This window comes from Canis lupus, chromosome 20 (assembly GCF_011100685.1).
Source record: "Canis lupus familiaris isolate Mischka breed German Shepherd chromosome 20, alternate assembly UU_Cfam_GSD_1.0, whole genome shotgun sequence".
NCBI lineage: Eukaryota > Metazoa > Chordata > Mammalia > Carnivora > Canidae > Canis > Canis lupus.
This window is the reverse complement of record NC_049241.1, coordinates 53,238,746-53,257,077: the sequence shown is the minus strand read 5'-3', so window position 1 is coordinate 53,257,077 and position 18,332 is coordinate 53,238,746. Positions and strand designations below refer to the sequence as shown.

The 18,332-nt window shown below is 53.9% G+C and overlaps 1 protein-coding gene across 4 annotated transcripts in view; it reads right to left on the bottom strand.

Moving 5' to 3' along the window:
- CERS4 (ceramide synthase 4) overlaps nucleotides 1–18,332 on the bottom strand; it is a 32,027-nt gene that overhangs the window by 10,818 nt on the left and 2,877 nt on the right. The window contains exon 1 of one of the 4 annotated variants that reach the window (XM_038567490.1): nucleotides 12,336–12,486. The exons of the other annotated variants lie outside the window; for them this stretch is intronic. The gene's annotated coding sequence lies outside the window, so the exon portion shown is untranslated. Of the gene's footprint in view, nucleotides 1–12,335; nucleotides 12,487–18,332 lie in introns of those variants that run through there. 4 annotated transcript variants of the gene reach the window in all.

Below are 18,332 nucleotides of genomic sequence, written 5' to 3'. Positions count from 1 at the left end.
CAGGCGACTGCTCTGGGGACAGGCAGTGACCAGAGGGGCCCTGTGGGGTTGCCTGAGGCTGGCATGTTCTGTTTCCTGATCCAGGTGCTATTCTGGTTGAGAAAATTCACTGGGCTATGCATCTATGATGCGGGCCCTTCTCTCTCTGCAACTTAAAGCGTCTGCATTTTTATTTTTTATTTTATTTAATTTTTTTTAATTTTATTTATTTTATTTTTTAAATTTTTATTTTATTTTATTTTTTTTTGCGTCTGCATTTTTAAAGTCTACAATTCCGATTCCATTTCCCACGGGTGGGCCTCTCCCCAACCCCACGATGCCAGCCGGCTGTCCTACAGCTCAACTCAGTTCCAACACTCTACCTGGACACAGCCTGGGAGTCCCCAGGCTCAGTCCTCTGTCACTGGCCCGCTGCCACTTGTGTCCAAATTAAATCATTGTCACCTATGCTTCTGACCAACTGGGTGTCAATCACGGGTTCCCAGGACCCTCTCCTTGGGTTTGAGCACTTGGCTGGAGTGGCTCACAGAACTCAGAAACATTTCACTTACTAGATGATAAGGTTTTTTTTTTTTATTTTTTAAGATTTTATTTATTTATTCATAAGAGACACACACAGAGAGAAGTAGGCTCCCTGTAGGGAGCCTGATGGGGGACTTGATCCCAGGACCCCAGGATCACGACATAAGCCAAAGGCAGACACTCAACCACGGAGCCACCCAGGTGCTCCGATCACAAAGTTTTATTACAAAAGGACACAACTCGGTCAGGAACAGCCGATGGAAGAGACGTAGAGAGCAAGGTGCAGGGGAGGGGTGCTACATCCACACGTACGACTTTCCCCAAATTTCCATGTGCGCACCAACCAGGAAACTCTCTGAACCCTGCCCTTTGGGTTTTCAGGGAGGCTCATTACGAAGGCAGGCTTGATTCAATCATTGATCACTGATGATGAAGTCGACCTGCAGCCCCTGTCCCCTCCCTGGAGGCGGGAGGGGGTGGCACTGACCGGTTGCACCCTCTATCCACAATTGCTTTCCCTGACGACTGACCTTCCCTCTTCCTCGGGTGACTCTGGGCCTTTCCAAAAATCACCACCTTACCCTAACAAAAGACACCTTGATCACTCTTATCATGGGAAATTCTAAGGGTTTCAGGAGCTCTGTGCATGACCAGGGACAAAAATGTATTTCTTATTCTACATTGCACTATCACAAGTCAGATACAAAAAAAAAGAAGAATTCCCAGAGTCCGAGTCTCAGAGCCAGCATGTGGCCGACGTGCACGTCCATGGGGATGTGTGGAACGGCCCAGGGAAGCGTGGGGGTGAAAGAGCATCCCGCAGACCACGCCGCGGGGCCTGTGGCAGTCAGCGAGGTGGCTACAGTGGCAGCAGCTTGACAAATGGTCCAGGGTGTGTGACTGTGGCTCGTCTAGAGCCACAAGGCTCCGATGGCCCAGAGAGAATGGACAGATGCAAGCAGGGACTCCCGCCTGGGTGGTTGATGGCTCTAGGAGAAACCGCCCTCGCTAGCAGGCAAGGATGGCTTGATCCCGTGCACACGCACGCCCAGCCTGGCATTCCCGCCTCCAACCAGAGCCCCACCCACTGCAGGGCATGTCCAGCCTCCTCCTCAGCCGCCCTCCGGCTCGCCCAGACCTTCCTTCCCCCTCCCCAGGCCCAGCGCAGATGGAAACACATGGGGAGCCCCAGGAAAGCCCCCAGCCAGCCAGAGCCCAAGCAGGTCCCTAGGGATCCAGGCCCCCAAGCCCATGTTCGTCCCCCCAACTCCAGGGTGGTGCTTCCAAATCATGATGAGCTTCAGAGACAGGAGGGAACACATGGGGGCAACAGCATCTTCCAATCTCGGGCCTCCGCTGATGTCACAGCTTCCAAGCCCACCATCCACGGCCTGACACCGTCTGCTCCCGCCACACCATAGGGTTTCACACGGCCAGCTTCTCCAAGTGTGCCCTCTGCCCAGAATGCCCGTATCCAATATTTATTGCCCTGTGCTGGGTGCTGAGGACACTAAACAGTGAGGGCAGCGGGCAAGGGCTCGGTCTCCACAGGGCTCACACTCCTTCCTCGGCTGTCTGGCAAACTCCCATGCATTCTTCAAAACCCAGTTCATTTTGTCACCTCCTCCAGGAGGCACCTCCCGATTGCCACCACCTTGGATTTAGTTTAAAGCACACTCCCACAGCCCTGCTTCACTCACCGTGAGGTTGGGAGTGAGTCATGAAGTCTTTTTTGGAGACTGTTGGGGGGGTGGGGGTGGAGAAGGAAGGAAGCATGACCAGCCTGGAACCCCAGTCCCCTCAGCTGAAGCAAGCCCAGCCCTTTCTGACCCACCTTGACTGCAGAGGTCTCAGCCCTGGAAGCTGTTCTCTGAACCGTCTGTCCCCCTCCCAGCCACTCACCCTCTTGACAAAGAGACACTACGGGATGAGAAGAAAACGGGGTCTGAGGCCCAGCAGACGGGCCGAGTCCCAGCTGCAGGACTCCCAGTCCTGGGGGGTGGGCCTCACTTTCTCCACCCACGTGTTGGTGGGACAGGTGCCCGTCCCCCTCACAAGCCAGAGGCCCTGCATAGGGAGCGCCTAGGCGAGGCCTGGCACACAGGCGGGGCTCAGGTGCGGCTGTTACCAGGCACTCACGGCCAGCCAGGCCCAAGCTTCCCTCGCATGCCCATGTGACCCCCCAACACACGCCTTCCCTCCCCAGGCCATGGGAAGGAAGGAGGTTCAGGGTGCCATTCCTCAATTTTCATTTTGCTCTTTGGGGGCCCCCAGCTCCTCTGCTCGCTTCTTGTGGCTCACTGCCACCCTGGGGCCTGGCGGCCCCGTCTGGAAAACAGGTACAGCCGCACCGCCTGTTTTCCTGACTACCGGGTGGGCCCAGGAAGCCGGGCCAGCTCACAACACCGCACGCTGGCATCGCAACTGTGACTCCTGTGTCCCCCTTCCCTGCTCACCAGCCATGCAGCCTCAGGCAGGCGACCAGGCCGCTCCGGGGCCTCTGGTGCCTCATCTGTAGGGATAACAATGACCCTCTCCCACGGGGTGGGGTGCTGAGCACTAACTCGGACCCCACTTACATGTCGTCAGCAGCAGGGAGGGCAGGGTGGAAGGAGAGGCATCTGGGGAAGAGGGATGCTGGCCCGCAGCAGGTTCTGGATGGTTCTTCCCAGAACCTCCCTGACCTCGGCTGTAGTGAATGAACTCAGGCTGGGCTTAGCCGGGGCCACCGAGGGGTCGTTCGGAGAGTCCCCAAGTGTGTGAGTGGCTGGTCCAGCCCAGCCAGCCTGAGCCCGAGCGTACATCCCCATCACCCCTGCCCTGCCCCCAGTCCCCCTGCGAGGCCACTGTGTCTTGAAGCCTGGCTGGCTGGCCCCATGCCCAGCCCTGCCCCTGCCACCTGGGAGCCAGACTCTGATAATCCTTCCTAGTGGCTAAAAATACCCTCAGACCGGGAGAGGGAGATTAGGACTTTGTGTTGATATGGGGAGGGGGGATGAGCAGAGGATCGCTGTTCCCCTCAGGGGCCCAGTGAGCACGCTGGACCCCCGCTGCTCCCCGAACGCCCACAGCTGCCCGGCAGAGCAGGGCTGTGCACAGAGGTTCGTTTTATTTTAAATCTAGCTGGACGTTGCAGGCCTTGCCCGAGGTTGAGGAAAAAGGAAATAAATTCAGTCTCCAGATGTCTGGGCTGCCCAGGGACGGACAGGGACACACGCACGCGCACACACACACAAGCACACACTCTCCGGGCTCCTGCAGCCTGGCCTGCTGCCGGGGGTCACCTGACTTCTGCGGCTGGAGGCCCAGGCAGGGAACACATGATGTGCTAAGTGCGGTGTGTGTGTAGATAACCACAGCCACCCCTGCACCGTCTGCCCCGGATGGCCGTGGCTCCTCCACCGAGCACCTCTCTGAGCAGAGGGCCGACGGGGTGCTAACGGCCAGAGACGCAGCAGGTCTGGGAGACGCTACCCTGCTGCTCCCTGTGAAGAGCCCAAGGAGGGCCCCGGGTCCAGGGCTCTGCCTCACACCCCCACCCCTCATATTCAGGCACACTTCTGGGGGCATCTGGGTGGCTCAGTCGGTTACGACTCCTGATTTAAGGCAGGTCATGATCTCAGGGTCGTGAGATCAAGCCCCGTGTTGGCCGTGGGGCTTGCTTAAGATTCTCTCTTTCCCTCTCCATTCTCTCTCTAAAAACACATACAAACATGTCATTAAGAAATTTTTTTTTAATTAGAAAAAAATAACTTAAAAAACCTACAAAAATAGACCTACCTCTGCCGTCCATACTCTGGTTCTGCTGATAAACCCTCTCACACCCCACCAACTCAACTTACTGCAATGGCTGCTTGCTGGTCTCTTAATTCTCCGAGCTCATTCCTGCCCCAGGGCCTTTGCATGTGCTGTGTCCACCTTACTAAGCTCACTCTTGCCCCAGGGCCTTTGCATGTGCTGTTCCACTACACAGCCCTGTGCCTAGCTCTATCTCATTATTCACATCTCAGCTCACTCTTCGGAGAAAGCTTCTCAGATCACTACCAAAGAAGCCTGTGTATTATTCCATCTCCTCACTCTGTTCTTTTTTTTTTTTTTTTAAGATTTTATTTATTTATTTATTAATGAGAGACAGAGAAAGAAAGAGAGAGAAAGACAGAGAGAGAGAGAGAGAGAGAGAGAGGGAGATTGAGGCAGAGACACAGGAGAGGGAGAAGTAGGCTCCATGCAGGGAGCCCGACGTGGGACTCGATCCCGGGTCTCCAGGATCACACCCTGGGCCTAAGGCAGGCCCCAAACTGCTGAGCCACCAGGGATCGCTGAGGTCAGATGTTCTAAAAGAAGCCACCACCGGGTCTCCAGTCTGGCTCAGATGGTGGAGCCCGGGACTCCTGATCTCAGGATTGTGAGTTCAAGCCCCACGCTGGGTGTGGAGCCTACTTAAAAAGGAACCACCTGGGCAGCGCTGGTGGCGCAGCAGTTTAGTGCCACCGGCAGCACAGGGCGTGATCTGGAGACCCTGGATCGAGTCCCGTGTCAGGCTCTCTGCATGGAGCCTGCTTGTGTCTCTGCCTCTCTCTCTCTCTCTCCCTGCATCTCTATGAATAAATAAATAAAATCTTTAAAAAAAAAAAAAAAAGGAACCACCTGTCTTAACAGGCGACATCAGCTTGATCCCCATAAAGTGGATCCCCTGTGGCCCCATTTCAGAACTGGGAAGCCCAAGGTTTAGAGCAAGAAGCCCCTGGTCATCCAACCGGCAAGAACTGGGAACTCACCAGGGCAGAGAGGGGGCTGCTCCGGACCACTGGTGGGCTCAGGGCTCACAGGACCCGGTGAGCAAGCTCCGACTCCACCCCTCTACGCTTTCAGGGCGCTAGTGGCTCAGCCCAGGTTTTTTTTTTTTTAAGATTTTCATTTATTCATTTAAGAGAGGGAGAGAAATAGTGCTTGTGCATGTGGAGGAAAGAGCAGAGGGAGGGGGACAGACTCCACGCTGAGCACAGAGCCCGACACAGGGCTCGATCCCACAACCCTGAGATCACGACTGGAGCCGAAATCAAGAGTCGGAGGCTTAACCAATGGAGCACCCCAGGCGCCCCTCAGCACATGATTTCTTCACATCTACACCCCTCGGCAGACTCGGGGGCTTAGGTGAGCTGGACCAGGTTCCCCAGTATCTCCAGCCTACTGGCCATGCTCTTTAGCACAGCCAGCCCCCCCAAACCCCACTGGGCTACACCTTCTCAGAACCACCCCTATCAGTGCCGCCACCCCCGCAAATAGAACACCCACCAGTGGGGCCATGAGGAGCATTCTGCAGCTGCCTTGGGCCCCCCCATGGAATCTGCTCCCTCCTGCAGCCCCACCGGGCCCCTGCACCATCCCACATCCAGACGTTGGGATGCGCTGGGATTCGTGAGAGCCTCCCCCATCGGACCAGCCTTCAGGACCCCGCACCCGCCGTGTCTTCTGCCTGAAATGCCTCCACCTGCTTCTGTGAGTCTGCTTCCGCTTCCACTGGTCTCTCAAGGCCTGGGTCAGATTCCACTTCCTCCTTAAGACACATGCTCTGCCTTTCCTGCACCCAGCAGAGCCCCCTCCCCAGCCTGGTCTGCCTCCCCACACCCCACCCTTGGGTCTTTCTTCAGCCCGGATCTTAGCGAGCTGGCTGGCTCTGAGTGCCCCCCTGGACAGGGAGGGACAGGGAGAGCCAGGGAGAGTCCTCTGGGTCCCCAGCATCACCTAGTCTGGGAGCATGTTTCGGAGGGGTGTGTCAACCAGGGAGGTGTCAAGGATCAAGAAAGGAGAGAGGATCGGGTGTCTTGGAGTTTGAAGGGGAAGTGAGCAGTTGTCAGTCCCAAAGGCAAGCAGGGGCGGGGCGGGGCGGGCAGCAGGATCTGACTATTACCTGCACAGGGGCTGATCAAGCATACAGGTGGGGGATGAGGGGAGCCCACTAGGGCTACTACACTAAAAACAAAAATACAGCTCCGCAGAGGTCTCCCGGACATATAAGAAACAGCACGTCTAAAGTGCCTGATTCGATGTGTTCCCACATATGTCCATTCGTGTGAAATCGTCACCCCAACCGAGATAATGAACACGGCCATCCCTCCCTGAATTTCCCTTTCAGAGTCCATCCATCTCGATGTCCAACAGTTGGGGATCAGAAGGCTCGGGACTCCATACGACCAAATCTCACATGCCAGTCTGAAAGGCAGAGGGAGCTACACCACGATGGGCCCTGAGGACAGGACGTCCAGTTGAGGAAGCTAGTCCTGCGCTGTAGGAGTCCGAGTCGGCTCCTGGGAGGTCCCTAGCGGAGCCCCGTCCATAGAGACAGGAAGTAGATGGTGGGTGCCGGGGGTGGGGGATGTGGAGGGGGAGTCCGTGCTGCCTGGGTACAGAGTCTCAGTTTGGGCAGCTCAGAAACTTCTGGAAGCAGATGCACAACAATGGGAATATATCAATACCGAACTGTGCACTTAAAAATGGTCAAGATGGTAAGTTTTAGGTTATGTGTATTTTACGACAGATTTTTTTTAAGGGGGGGGAGGAGGGCCAGAGGAAGAGGGAGAGAGATTCTAAGCAGGCTCCATGCCGAGCGTGGAGTCCGGCGCTGGACTCATTGTCATGACCCTGAGGTCATGACCTGAGCTGAAATCAAAAGTCAACGCTTAACTGACTGAGCCACCCAGGTACTCCCAGTTTTTTTATTTTATTTTTTCAGTTTTTTTTTTTTTAATTTAAAAAATTACCAAAGGGTGGCATAGTCAGTTAAGCAACTGACTCTTGGTTTCAGGTCTTGGTGTCGTGACATCAAGCCCCCCTCTTGGAGTCTGCTTGCGATCCTTTCTCACTCTCCCTCTACCTCTCCAGCTCATGCTCTTTTTCCCTCTCTCTAAAATTAATCAATTTTTAAAAATATTACCAAAGGGGAGAAAAGAGGTGGAAACGTTATGCTTATTGACTTGGGTGGGTGGGCCAGTGTGGTAACCAAAGAGTTAAAAAAAATAAAAGCAAATGCAGGAGCCACTAATGGCCTGATAGTCATTTACGCAATGGAAAACCACCAGGAGAGCTCAGCTTCCGCTGAAGGCAGGGTCAGCCCAGTCACACCAGCCCCCTCAGAGGCAACCAGAAACTGGGGACTACATAAACACAACTACCTGAAAGCCCCAGTGCTGTGATGTCCCACATGGTAGCCACCAGCAGCATGCGGCTATTTCTACTGCAATGAACTGAAATGAAATACAACACCAAATTCAATTCCTCAGTTGCACACAGCAAAATTTCTCTACTCAACGGCCACACGTGGCTTGTGGCCACCAGAGTAGCACAGATAGGGAACATGTCCATCCTTGTGGAAAATTCTACTGGGCAGTACTGCTCTGGGGTCTAGAGTGACCCCAAATAGGCAGTAGTTGGAGGGGAGTCTGTATACCTGGCATAACGAGCAATACAGGATGGGTTTCCCATTTGTACTGCTCTTTGCTGGAAATAGAAACTGGCTTGAAAAATGAGAAGAGACCAGAGAGATCACAATCGTTCAAGAATGGGACAGGACATGGAGGAAAAGAGAGAGCCAGAAAAAGGAAGTTCCAAATTCTACACAAAAACTCTGTGTATATCTCTTGTTCAGCCCTGAACCATGCGTGAGCAGGGTGGACTCCAACCAGCCCAGCTAAGGTGAAAAGAAAGGAAGAGAGATTTCATCTGCTACCCACCATGAGGAAAGCAGACTTTGGAACTTGAATCTAGACAGGTCAATTACCTGATTTATTTATTTATTATTTATTTTTTTTCAGTTACCTGATTAAAAAAAAAAAAATCAATCAGGGCAGCCTCGGTGGCTGAGCGGTTTAGTGCCACCTTCAGCCCGGGGTGTGATCCTGGAGTCCCGGGATTGAGTCCTATGTTGGGTTCCCTGCATGGAGCCTGCTTCTCCCTCTGCCTGTGTCTCTGCCTCTCTCTCTCTGTGTCTCTCACCAATAATAAAAATAATAAAAAAAATCAGAGGCACCTGCCTGGCTCAGTTGGTTAACCACCTACCTTCAGCTCAGGTAATGATCCTGAAGTCCTGGTTTTGAGCCCCACGTCCAGCTCCCTGCTCAATGGGGAGTCTACTTCCCCCTCTACCTCTGCCCCTCCCCCTGCTCGTGTTCTCTCTTCTCTCTCTCTCAAATAAATAAAATCTTAAAAAAAAAAGTCAGTGCTCTGCAGAGGAATACAACAGAATCCAGAGTCTCCACGATACATCTTGACAATGTCCAGAATACAACCTCAAATTACTTGATCTTCGGAGGAACAAGACCACATGACCCATACTCAAGACAGAAGGAAATTAATGGGGACTAGCCTGTGAGGTGACCCAGATGAGGTGACCCAGATGTTGGAAAGAGCAGGTATGGACTTTGAAGCAGGTATTACGGTCTATTCAAGGATATGAAGGGGAGAAAGAAAAAAAAAAAAAGCTCTATTGAACGAACAAATAAGAAACCTTGGTGGAAAAGCAGAAAAACAAACCAAATGTAAACTCTAAAACTGAAAATTATAATACCTGCAATTACAAAGTCATATGTGGGCTTGATAGCGACTGAAGATGATGAAAGAGTCAACAAATTTGAAGCTATCTTAGATACTAGTAAACACTCCAATTGAAGAATAAGAAAAAACAAAGGTTGAATAAAGGTGTGCCATCTGGGGGATGCCCAGCTGGCTCAGACAGAAAAGCCTGCAATTCTTGATCTGGTTGTGAGTTTGAATCCCATGATGGGTGTAGAGATTATTAAAAAAAAAGAAAAAATAAATAAATTGCCTTTGGGGTACCTGGTTGGCCCAGCCGGTAGAGCCTGTGACTCTTGATCTCAGGGTTGCAAGTTCCAGCCCTAAGTTGGGTATAGAAATTATTTAAAAATAAAACCTTAAAAAAAAAGTACCATCTGGAAATAGACAGTGGTGATATTTGCACAACACTGTGAATGTACTCAGAGCTACTAAGTTGCACACTTCAAAATGGCTAAAATGCTGAATTTTATGTTTTGTATGTTTTACCACAATTGGGCCAAAAAAAAAAAAAAGTGCACGGTCTCAGTAACCTTTGGGTTGTTATCAGAAGATCTAACAGGCATGTAATTTGAATCCCCAAAGGAGAAAGAAACAAGATTGGGGCAGGAAGAATATTTAAAGTAATATGAAAAGACTGTAGTTTCTCCCACGTCTACATATATCCAAGAAAACTCACGGAAATCGGCCATAAAGATACAGTTGTGCTCAGGAGAGTTATTATATCAGGGAAGTTGGGGGAGGGAGGAGCTGGTCTATTTGTTTTGTGATTCACTGATTTTTACGAGGAATGTTTCACAGGGACTTAAATTTTTTAATTGTGGTCAAATACATACAAATATATTGTCTTAATTATTTTTAAGTGTACAGCTCAGTGGTACTAACTATAGTCATATTGTTGGGCAACCATCACCACCAACCACTTTTTCATCTTCAAAACTGAAACTCTGTTCCTGTTTTTTTTTTTAAGATTTTATTTATTTATTCATAAGAGACAGAGAAAGAGAGAGAGAGGCAGAGACACAGGCAGAGGGAGGGGCGGGGGGAGCCTGATGCGGGACTCGATCCCAGCACCCTGGGATCCCGCCCAGAGCCAAAGGCAGATGCTCAAGCACTGAGCCACCCAGGTGTCCCAAAACTCTGTTCCTATTAAACACTAACTCCCTACTCCTCCACCCCGGACCCCTGGTAACCTCTACTCTGCTGTTTTTTTTTTTTTTTCTTTCTGTTTTTAATATAGTATTTATCCTACTGTGGCTGGTGTCTCTCACTGAGCATAATGTCCTCATGTTGTAGCAGGTTATCAGAATGGCCTTCATTTTAAGGCTGAAGAAGATTCTAATGAGAATATATATTTAAGGTGACTTTTTATTTTATTTTTTTTTAATTTGTCTATTTGAGAGAGAGCGGGAGAGAGCATGAGCCGGGGGACAGGCAGATGGAGAAGTAGACTCTCTGCTGAGCAGGGAGCCCGACCCGGGGCTTGATCCCAGGACCCTGGGATCCTGATTTGAGCCAAAGGCAGACACTTATCTGACCGAGCCACTCAGGCGCCCCTCTATTTTTAAACAGAAAATCATATTAGCACAAAAGGAAAATAAAGGTTTCCACTGAAGGGGTGGTTGACAGAGGAGATATGGGCTTAGAGGGGGGCATTTCTAGCTGTCAAGGATTTCCCCACCCTAGCTCATCATTAAGAAACCAATTCCCAATCAAGCTCAGCCCCTGCCACTACCCACCCAGTGGAGGGAACCGTGGGTTCCAGGTTGTACTCTGATGGCACCCCTTCTCCACCCAACCTGGTCTAACATCTGCTCGACTTCTCCCACAGCTGGCCACTGGGTCCCTCTGCCACTCCCTGGTGACAGCGTACATGGACGCAGGTGCAGGCAGGGCTGCTTTCTGGGACAGCAGGCCTTGCCCATACCCATACCAGGGACTGCCCAACATACCCGGGATGCTGGTACCATGCCAGGTGTTATCAATACAAGTTTGCCCAGGGCAGGCTCTGTGCCAGGTGCTCTGCCCTTCTATCGTGGAAATGCTGTCAACATCCACATTTCCTTTTTTTTTTTTTTTTTTTAACTGAGAGAGTATGTGCATAGTGGTGGCAGGGAGAGATGGAGAGGGAGAGAATCTTCAGCAGGCTCCATGCCCAGTGTGGAGGCCGGTGCGGGGCTTGTGATCACGACCCTGAGATCGTGACCTGAGCCCAAATCAAGTGTCAGAAGCTTAACCGACTGAGCCACCCAGTGGCTCAGTCACCAGTGGCACGAAAAAGCCCCAGCATCCCTTTTTCGTGGCTGAGTCTCAGGGACCCTGAGTCATCTACCCAGGGTCACACAGCTGGCATCTGAACCCTGCTCTCTATCACTGGGCGTTCCGACGGACGAGGGCGCACGGGACCTCAGCTCGTCAGCAGCAGCCCTGGCTTTCTTGGAAAGCAGAATCTGCCCCTGGGCCCGCACTCTACACCATCTCCACCTCTCTACTTTGGACTCTGCCTAGGGCCCCAGGGACACCCCCCCCCCAAACCACGTCCTTGGCCAATCGCGGTGGCCGATCTATATGTTCACGACCTCCCACTGTGTATGGGACCCCCTGTCTGCCCTTCCTTCCAAGCACTGTGGCATCCTGGCTCCCCTCCTCTCTGCTCTTCTGTCTCTAATCCACGCTGCCTTGCCTCCCCTTTGGCCCCAAATCCAGTCCTGGGCCCCCACGGTCTCCTGCTGTCCCTGGACATTGCACCCACTGGGGAGCGGCGATCGGCACAGGCACACTGTGGGTTTCTGATTCCCGGGGCTCCCAGGTCTCTCCCCCAACAAACCTGCTAGGCCAAGAGCACCTGACGGCTCCTTGCCCAGGCGCGCACCACGATCCTCCACCCCAGTGTGCGCTCTTCCTCCCCAGGATTCTTGGCCAACGTCCCATCTTCCACCCAGTCTTTGGGGACAGGAATCTGGGAGTCATCCCAGATTCACACAGCCTGGCCTCTGGGCCCCTCCTCTGGTCCTGCAACGGCATCTGTCTGCCACGTGACCATCGAGTGGGTCCCTTCCCACTCATGTCCCACAGCTACGCCCTCCTCTCTCATGTAGTAATGGGGCCTCCTCCCTGGGCTCCCTGCATCTGGGTTTTGCCCAGGCCGCCCTTCTAATTTGGCCTGAAATGCCGCAAATGCTCCTGCGCCCAGCACTGTGCACCTAGGTACACCTCTGGGCCTTTGCACGTGCCGTTCCCCTTACCAGTAATGCCCTCCTTGCTGCCTGCCAAATGCCTTCTGCTTCTTCACGACTCTGCTCTCAGACTCGTCCGCCAGGAAGCCCTGCCCAGCGTCCCTGGGCTGGACTGGGGGGCCCTCCCCTCCGTCCTTCCCACAGCCCTGTCATGCTTGGGCCCCAGCCCGCTCCCATCTGTGCATTATGCACTCGCCAATCTCCTTCAAAAGGCTCACTTTGTTTTTCAGTACATTTATTTTCAGAAGAAACTTTGCCTCCCTCCCCTGCGGAGAAAGCCAGCATCAGTGTCACATGCAGACAAGTGGCCATGAGACAGAGACAACGAAAACAAGACATTGAGTCCTGGCCAGTGCTTGACACTGGTGAGGCTGCCAGTCCGGGTCCTGGCTCTCCTCGTTCAAGCGGAGGGTGGCGAGTGCCTGTCACCTGGCCCTCAGTGATACAGGGGCAGCGTGGGAGGCTGGGGCTCGAGGTCACCCCAAGGGAGCGAGCCTGTGACCCCCTCCTTCAGGCGGGCTGTCCTTGGGGTTTCACAGGCGAGGGAAGTGCTGCCCAAGAGCCCCTCAGCAGCTGACATGTGGGAGGTGACAGGGGCTGGGACAGGACTTGGTAGGGACATCTTCAAGGAGTTGGGGGTCGAGGATGTTGGGGCGGGCAGCCCGATCGGGGAGCCACCCCCCTGGGCAGGAATGTGGGGACACACAACCCAGCGGTGGGAGGGGACAAGAGCCATTTCGGGCAAATTCCAGGTGCAGGACTCGGAGAAGATGCCTTCTGAGTACACAACGGGCTGATGATGGGGAGGGGCAGGGCCTCGAGGCCTCTGGAGCCCCAGCACCCCCAGGCACTGCCTCCCTGCCCCGACTGTCTCGCACCTGAACATGAGCCCACGCACTTGTCTGGGTTCCAGGTCACCTGGGGGCCAACCGTGAACTTCAGAGCCCACATGCCTGTGCAGATCTGCTGCTCCTGCTGGGTGGTCTCAGGCTGGCAGCACCTCCTGTGAAATTGTCACCACCCCGTCTGCCTGCCTAGGAAGGGTGGGGAGCCCGAGCAGGGCATGTCCTCTGGGTGCAGGGCTGGGCTTCCAAGCCCCATGGGGTGGGGCAGAGAGGGGTCCCCACCGGAATGCCAGGCTGCCCGTGGGCCCTTTAAGGACCAGAGGTGTTTGCGTAACTAGAGGCCAAGCTGCACTTCCTCTTAGATGACCGTTGAGGGCTCAGAGGGGATGTGCCCAGATGCAGGGCTGCTCACCGATGGAGGACAAGGCAGGGGTGGGGGATGGAGGGCATGCTGGGGCATGCAGGCCGCTGCTCTTCCCCACCCAGCCCTCGGCAGCACACAGCTCAAAGTACAAGCCTCTCCCTCCCCCGTCCCTTCCCCCCTGGGGACCTCCTGCAGACACCACCCACCCCCACCCGTGGTTCTCAGCCAGGGTCTGTGGCCAGATTCCCAGGATCTGGTCAAATTTCAGAAACATCACTCTCATGCAATACCCGGATGTCCCCTCGGCCTGAGTCGCTATTCACCATTCCTCCCACCCTTCAAAGTAAGCAGCGTGCCCTGTTGCTGCTTCCAGGAAGCCTTCAAGACTTCCAGGCTGCATCATGGGCCCTCCATTGGGTTCACTTTATTTTGCCTTATAACTGCCCAGGGGGTTATCGATCTATCTCCCCCAACGAACAGGGTGTGTGTGGGGGTTCTGGGAGGACAGTCCCCAGGATCCGATTCCTGCCTCTGTCCACTGTCAGCTCCAGCTCAGGCCTCAGTGTCAAAATTACCTCCTCGGAAGAGCCAAGTTACAACAGCACAGGTAAGGCAACGAAGAGTGACTTAGCAGGCGACAAACAAGGATGCTGCTAAAATTTACAGAGGGTGATGCCTCAGTAATAATAGAAGCATCCAGGCTCCGCATCCTAGGCGACATGAACGACTCTAAAGGAGAGCCAGTGGCTGCAAAGGTCCACGTCGTAATGGTTTCTAAACAGTCGGTGCCCGATCGGATCGGTAGGCAGTATTTGAGCAATGCTGTGTGCAAGTGACTTATGTACTTGGATTTCCCAAGGTCCCAAGGCGCGACCTCTTCACCTATTTCCAGAAGTCGAATTGGTTGTGCTCACTCCGGGTGATTACTGTTCAAGGTTGGAACACGTTGAAACAGGTGAGCAGCTCCTGCCCTCTGGCTTGCTCCTGTCTCAATCCAGAAGTTGCTGCAAGCATCGTTGACGTTTCATCAATGCAAGCGCCACGGCGCCAGTTGTACCTGCCCGCCCCCCACGCCCCCGGAAAGTACTTTGAAAATCTTCCACCCTGGGACACCTGGGTGGCTCAGCCGTTCAGCAGGTTCAGCATCTACCTTCGGCTCAGGCCATGATCCCAGGGTCCCGGGATCGAGTCCTGCATCCGGCTCTTCCATAGGGAGTCTGCTTCTCCCTCTGCCTATGCCTCTGGCTCTCTCTGTGTCTCTCATGAATAAATAAATAAAATCTTAAAAACAAAAAAAAAGAAAAGAAAAAAAAAAGAAAATCCTTCACCCTAACAGCCAACTTCACTGAGAAAGTAGGACCGGTAACTCAGGCACCTAAGAGACCTTGTTCCCTGAGCTCGTCCTACAGGCTCTTAGGTTTGTACAAACACATCCTATCCCACGAATCTCAGTCTTTCTGTGGAGTCATGTACATTTCCTTGCATGAAAATGATCATAAGCTTCAAAATTCAAAATCAGTCCTTTGCCAGTGAGAACTACATGAGGGGAAGCATGTTCCCATGCAGTCATGGGTATAGCCTGACAGCCCCCCGAGAAGCGCCCCAATCTGCAGACCCGGGGAAACCTCTCGACTCCCAGTGCCCGTGGAAACGTGACCTGGCAGCGGAGGAGCAACTGCACTTTATTGTTAGACATGAGCCATCTGGAAAACAGTACTGGAAACACACATCCTAAAGGGTCAAGGCATTTTCCCAGGATAAGGGTCTATCAAAAAAAATTTTTTTTAAAGATTTTATTTATTTATTCATGAGAGACACAGAGAGAGGCAGAGACACAGGCAGAGGGAGAAGCAGGCTCCCCGTGGGGAGCCGGATACAGGACTCGATCCCAGGACCCCGGGATCACGACCTGAGCCGAAGGGAGATGCTCAACCACTGAGCCACCCAGGCGTCTCCCCCCTAGTTTTATTTTTATTCAAAAGCGAAAGATTCGAAATCTATGAAGAGGGGAAAGAAGTGATCTCCTTAGAGAGGCTCTGGCTTCCCTTATGCTCAACATGTTTGTGGGAAATCCTAGGAACATGTGGGAAAGTTCTAAATGTCCTGACCCAAAGTCGAAATTGCCACCAACTGCTTCCAGGCTCTGGGGAGGTTCCCCAGGAAGCTCCAGGGGGCATCCAGTGCCAGGTGCTTCTGTGATCCGCATTTTGCAACCGAGGCACAGGATCACCCAAGGGCACAGAGCAGGAGGCAGAGGGCTGGGATTCAAATGTGAGTCTGTCTCCAAAGGCTGCCACCTTGTCATCACCGCACAAACATTTATTTATCGTGTGCCAGGTGCTGGGGTCCTAGCAGGGGACAGACTGGTGAGGATTCCAGCCCTCGTGGAGCTGTGGTCCTGCACAGGGTGAGGGTTGGGGGCGGCAAATACTCTACATTTTATTAATTTATTTCATTATGCTGAGTAGCAGGAGAGAAACATAGGGCAGGGCAAAGAGATCAGGAATCGGGCAGCGGGAGCTGCAATTTTAAACAGGAAGGTCAGGATGGTCTCCTTAAGAAGGTGATAGCTGAGAAAAGGGATGAGGACTCCATGGGCATAGAGCTTTCCAGGCAAAGGGAACAGGCGTGCAAAGGCCCTGAGGCCGGGCCATGCTCAGTAGCTTCATGTTACGGGGACAAAGCCTGCAGGGCTGGAACAGAGGGGCCTGTGGGAAGAGGCAAGGGCAGGGAGGCGACCGCCTTATATTAGGGCCCCCCCAACCAACCTCTCAGATGGAGAAATGAGATCCAGAGGTAGCCGTTTCCAGAGCTTGTCCTGCCCACGTTCCCCTTCGGTCCCTGTCCTTGTCCCCTGCCATCTCCAAAGAGTTTAGTTAGACTCGCTCGCTCCAGCTGTAGCTCCCCGGCACCTGCCAGGATCACTGTCCTACAGGAGCCAGGGCCAAAAGGAGCTGCCCTCGGACGCAACCACCTGCAGTGTGGAGAAGGATGGGGGTGGGGAGGCCAGCTGCGGCCACAGGGTCCCGGCGCAGCAGGACCACCAATCGACGTTCGAGTCCAAGGGTCCGAATCCCCTCATTAAAGCCTCTGAAGCTGCTGAGGTGTGGGGCAGGCCTGGGTAAGTGGTGGGGGCAAGAGGGGTGACCAGACCCAGGGGACTGGGCCCCTGACCCCATGCACTAAGGGAAGGGGGGCCGAGTTCTTTCTCCTCCGCCTGCAAAGGGAGTGACGGCAGGCTGATGGCGGGACCATCCTCAAAATACAACCTGCTTTGGTGTCTGCTGCCTGCCCTCCCGGATCTGGGTTCCCTCTCTCAGTGTATCCTGCTCACACCCAGCTCTGTGCCCTGCCTGACCTGCCCGCCCGGTCACTGCCACTGCTCACCGCCCCCCTGCCTCCTCCCTGCCTCCACACCCCCTATCTGTGCCGTCTCCCGGCTACTTCACTTCCTCCGGGAAGTCTTCCAGGTCAGCTGAGCCCCATCACATGTAGGAAGGCTTGCCCACCGGGAAGAGGGGTGGATTCTCTTCCTTCCTCCTGCCAGCCTCCTTGGCCATCAGGGTTCCAGGAGCAACCCGTGCACAGGGGACCAAGTACCCTGCCAATTGCAAGAGACCCAACAACCTCTTACCCTCCAACTAAGGAGGCTCCCGGGGACTGCTGTTGTTGGACCGGGGGACCCTGAGAACCTTCGCTCTCTGCGGCTGCCCCTCTGCCCACTCTGTCTCCCTTGCTCCCTCGGAGCCAGCCACACTGGCCTCTGACATGCCAGGCCTGGTCCAGCCTGAGGACCTTTGCACATGCTGGTGCCTCTGCTTGGAACGCTCCTCTCATCCTTCGGGTTGCACACCCATGGCGTGACTCCCCGAACACCAGCTCCGTTTTGTAGCGGGCAGCAGGGGAGCTTCCTTTCGTTCACCGCCCAGCCCAGATGCCTCCCACTGCAGGCACTTCATAAATATGTGCTGGATAAGTACATAACAGACACGGGAGGGGGCGGGGGGAGACAAGCACAGGACAGAGGGCTTCTCCAGGTAGGGGTCCTGGCCTCTCCTCAGATACACAGTCATGGGATCCTGGGGCAAAATATGGGGTTGGGGTCCCACGATGGGGTGGGGAGAGAGCTGAGGTCCTGCCCATTCATTGTGGGGAACTGGTATGATGATCTCATATTAACAAAGGTATGAAGCCGAGATCGAAGGAGGGGAAAGGCGTCCTTTATGCTGCTCTGGTCAGAGCCTATTCAAGTGTGGCAAAGAAGAGTCCATTCTGAATGGCTTGGGGTGGGAAAGACAGCCAAGTAAGGGAGTAAGATCCCTACCACTGAATTATTCAAGCAGAGGATTCAGAAACTCAGCAGAGCTGACCATTTCCCCCTGGCTTCTGGCTTGCCACCGACTCTGTTTCCCTCTGCCCTCTCTCTGCTCAATCCCCCCAGGTGGGGATGTCTCCCAAGCCCCCAACTTGCTTCTTCCAAGCCCACCCTGCACCTCGCCTTCACCTGGGGGTCTAGCAGCGTCCCAATTTCCAGATGCTGGACACATGGCCGGCTTGCACCTGAACCTGCTCCCCCAGTGGGTGGTTGCTCTACCAACCCCTGTTCGAATCTCTCCAGGGTCCATGCATTCCTCCCTCATCCCCACCTCCATCCAGGCTGGTCTCTTACTTAGGTCCTGCACCCTGCGGATTCTCCCCTCCACCTCTCCCTCCACCTCTCTGAGCACTGCTCTCTCCACCCTGTTAACTCTTCATCATCCTTGTTAACCCACCAAGGATCACCTCCTCCAAGAAGCC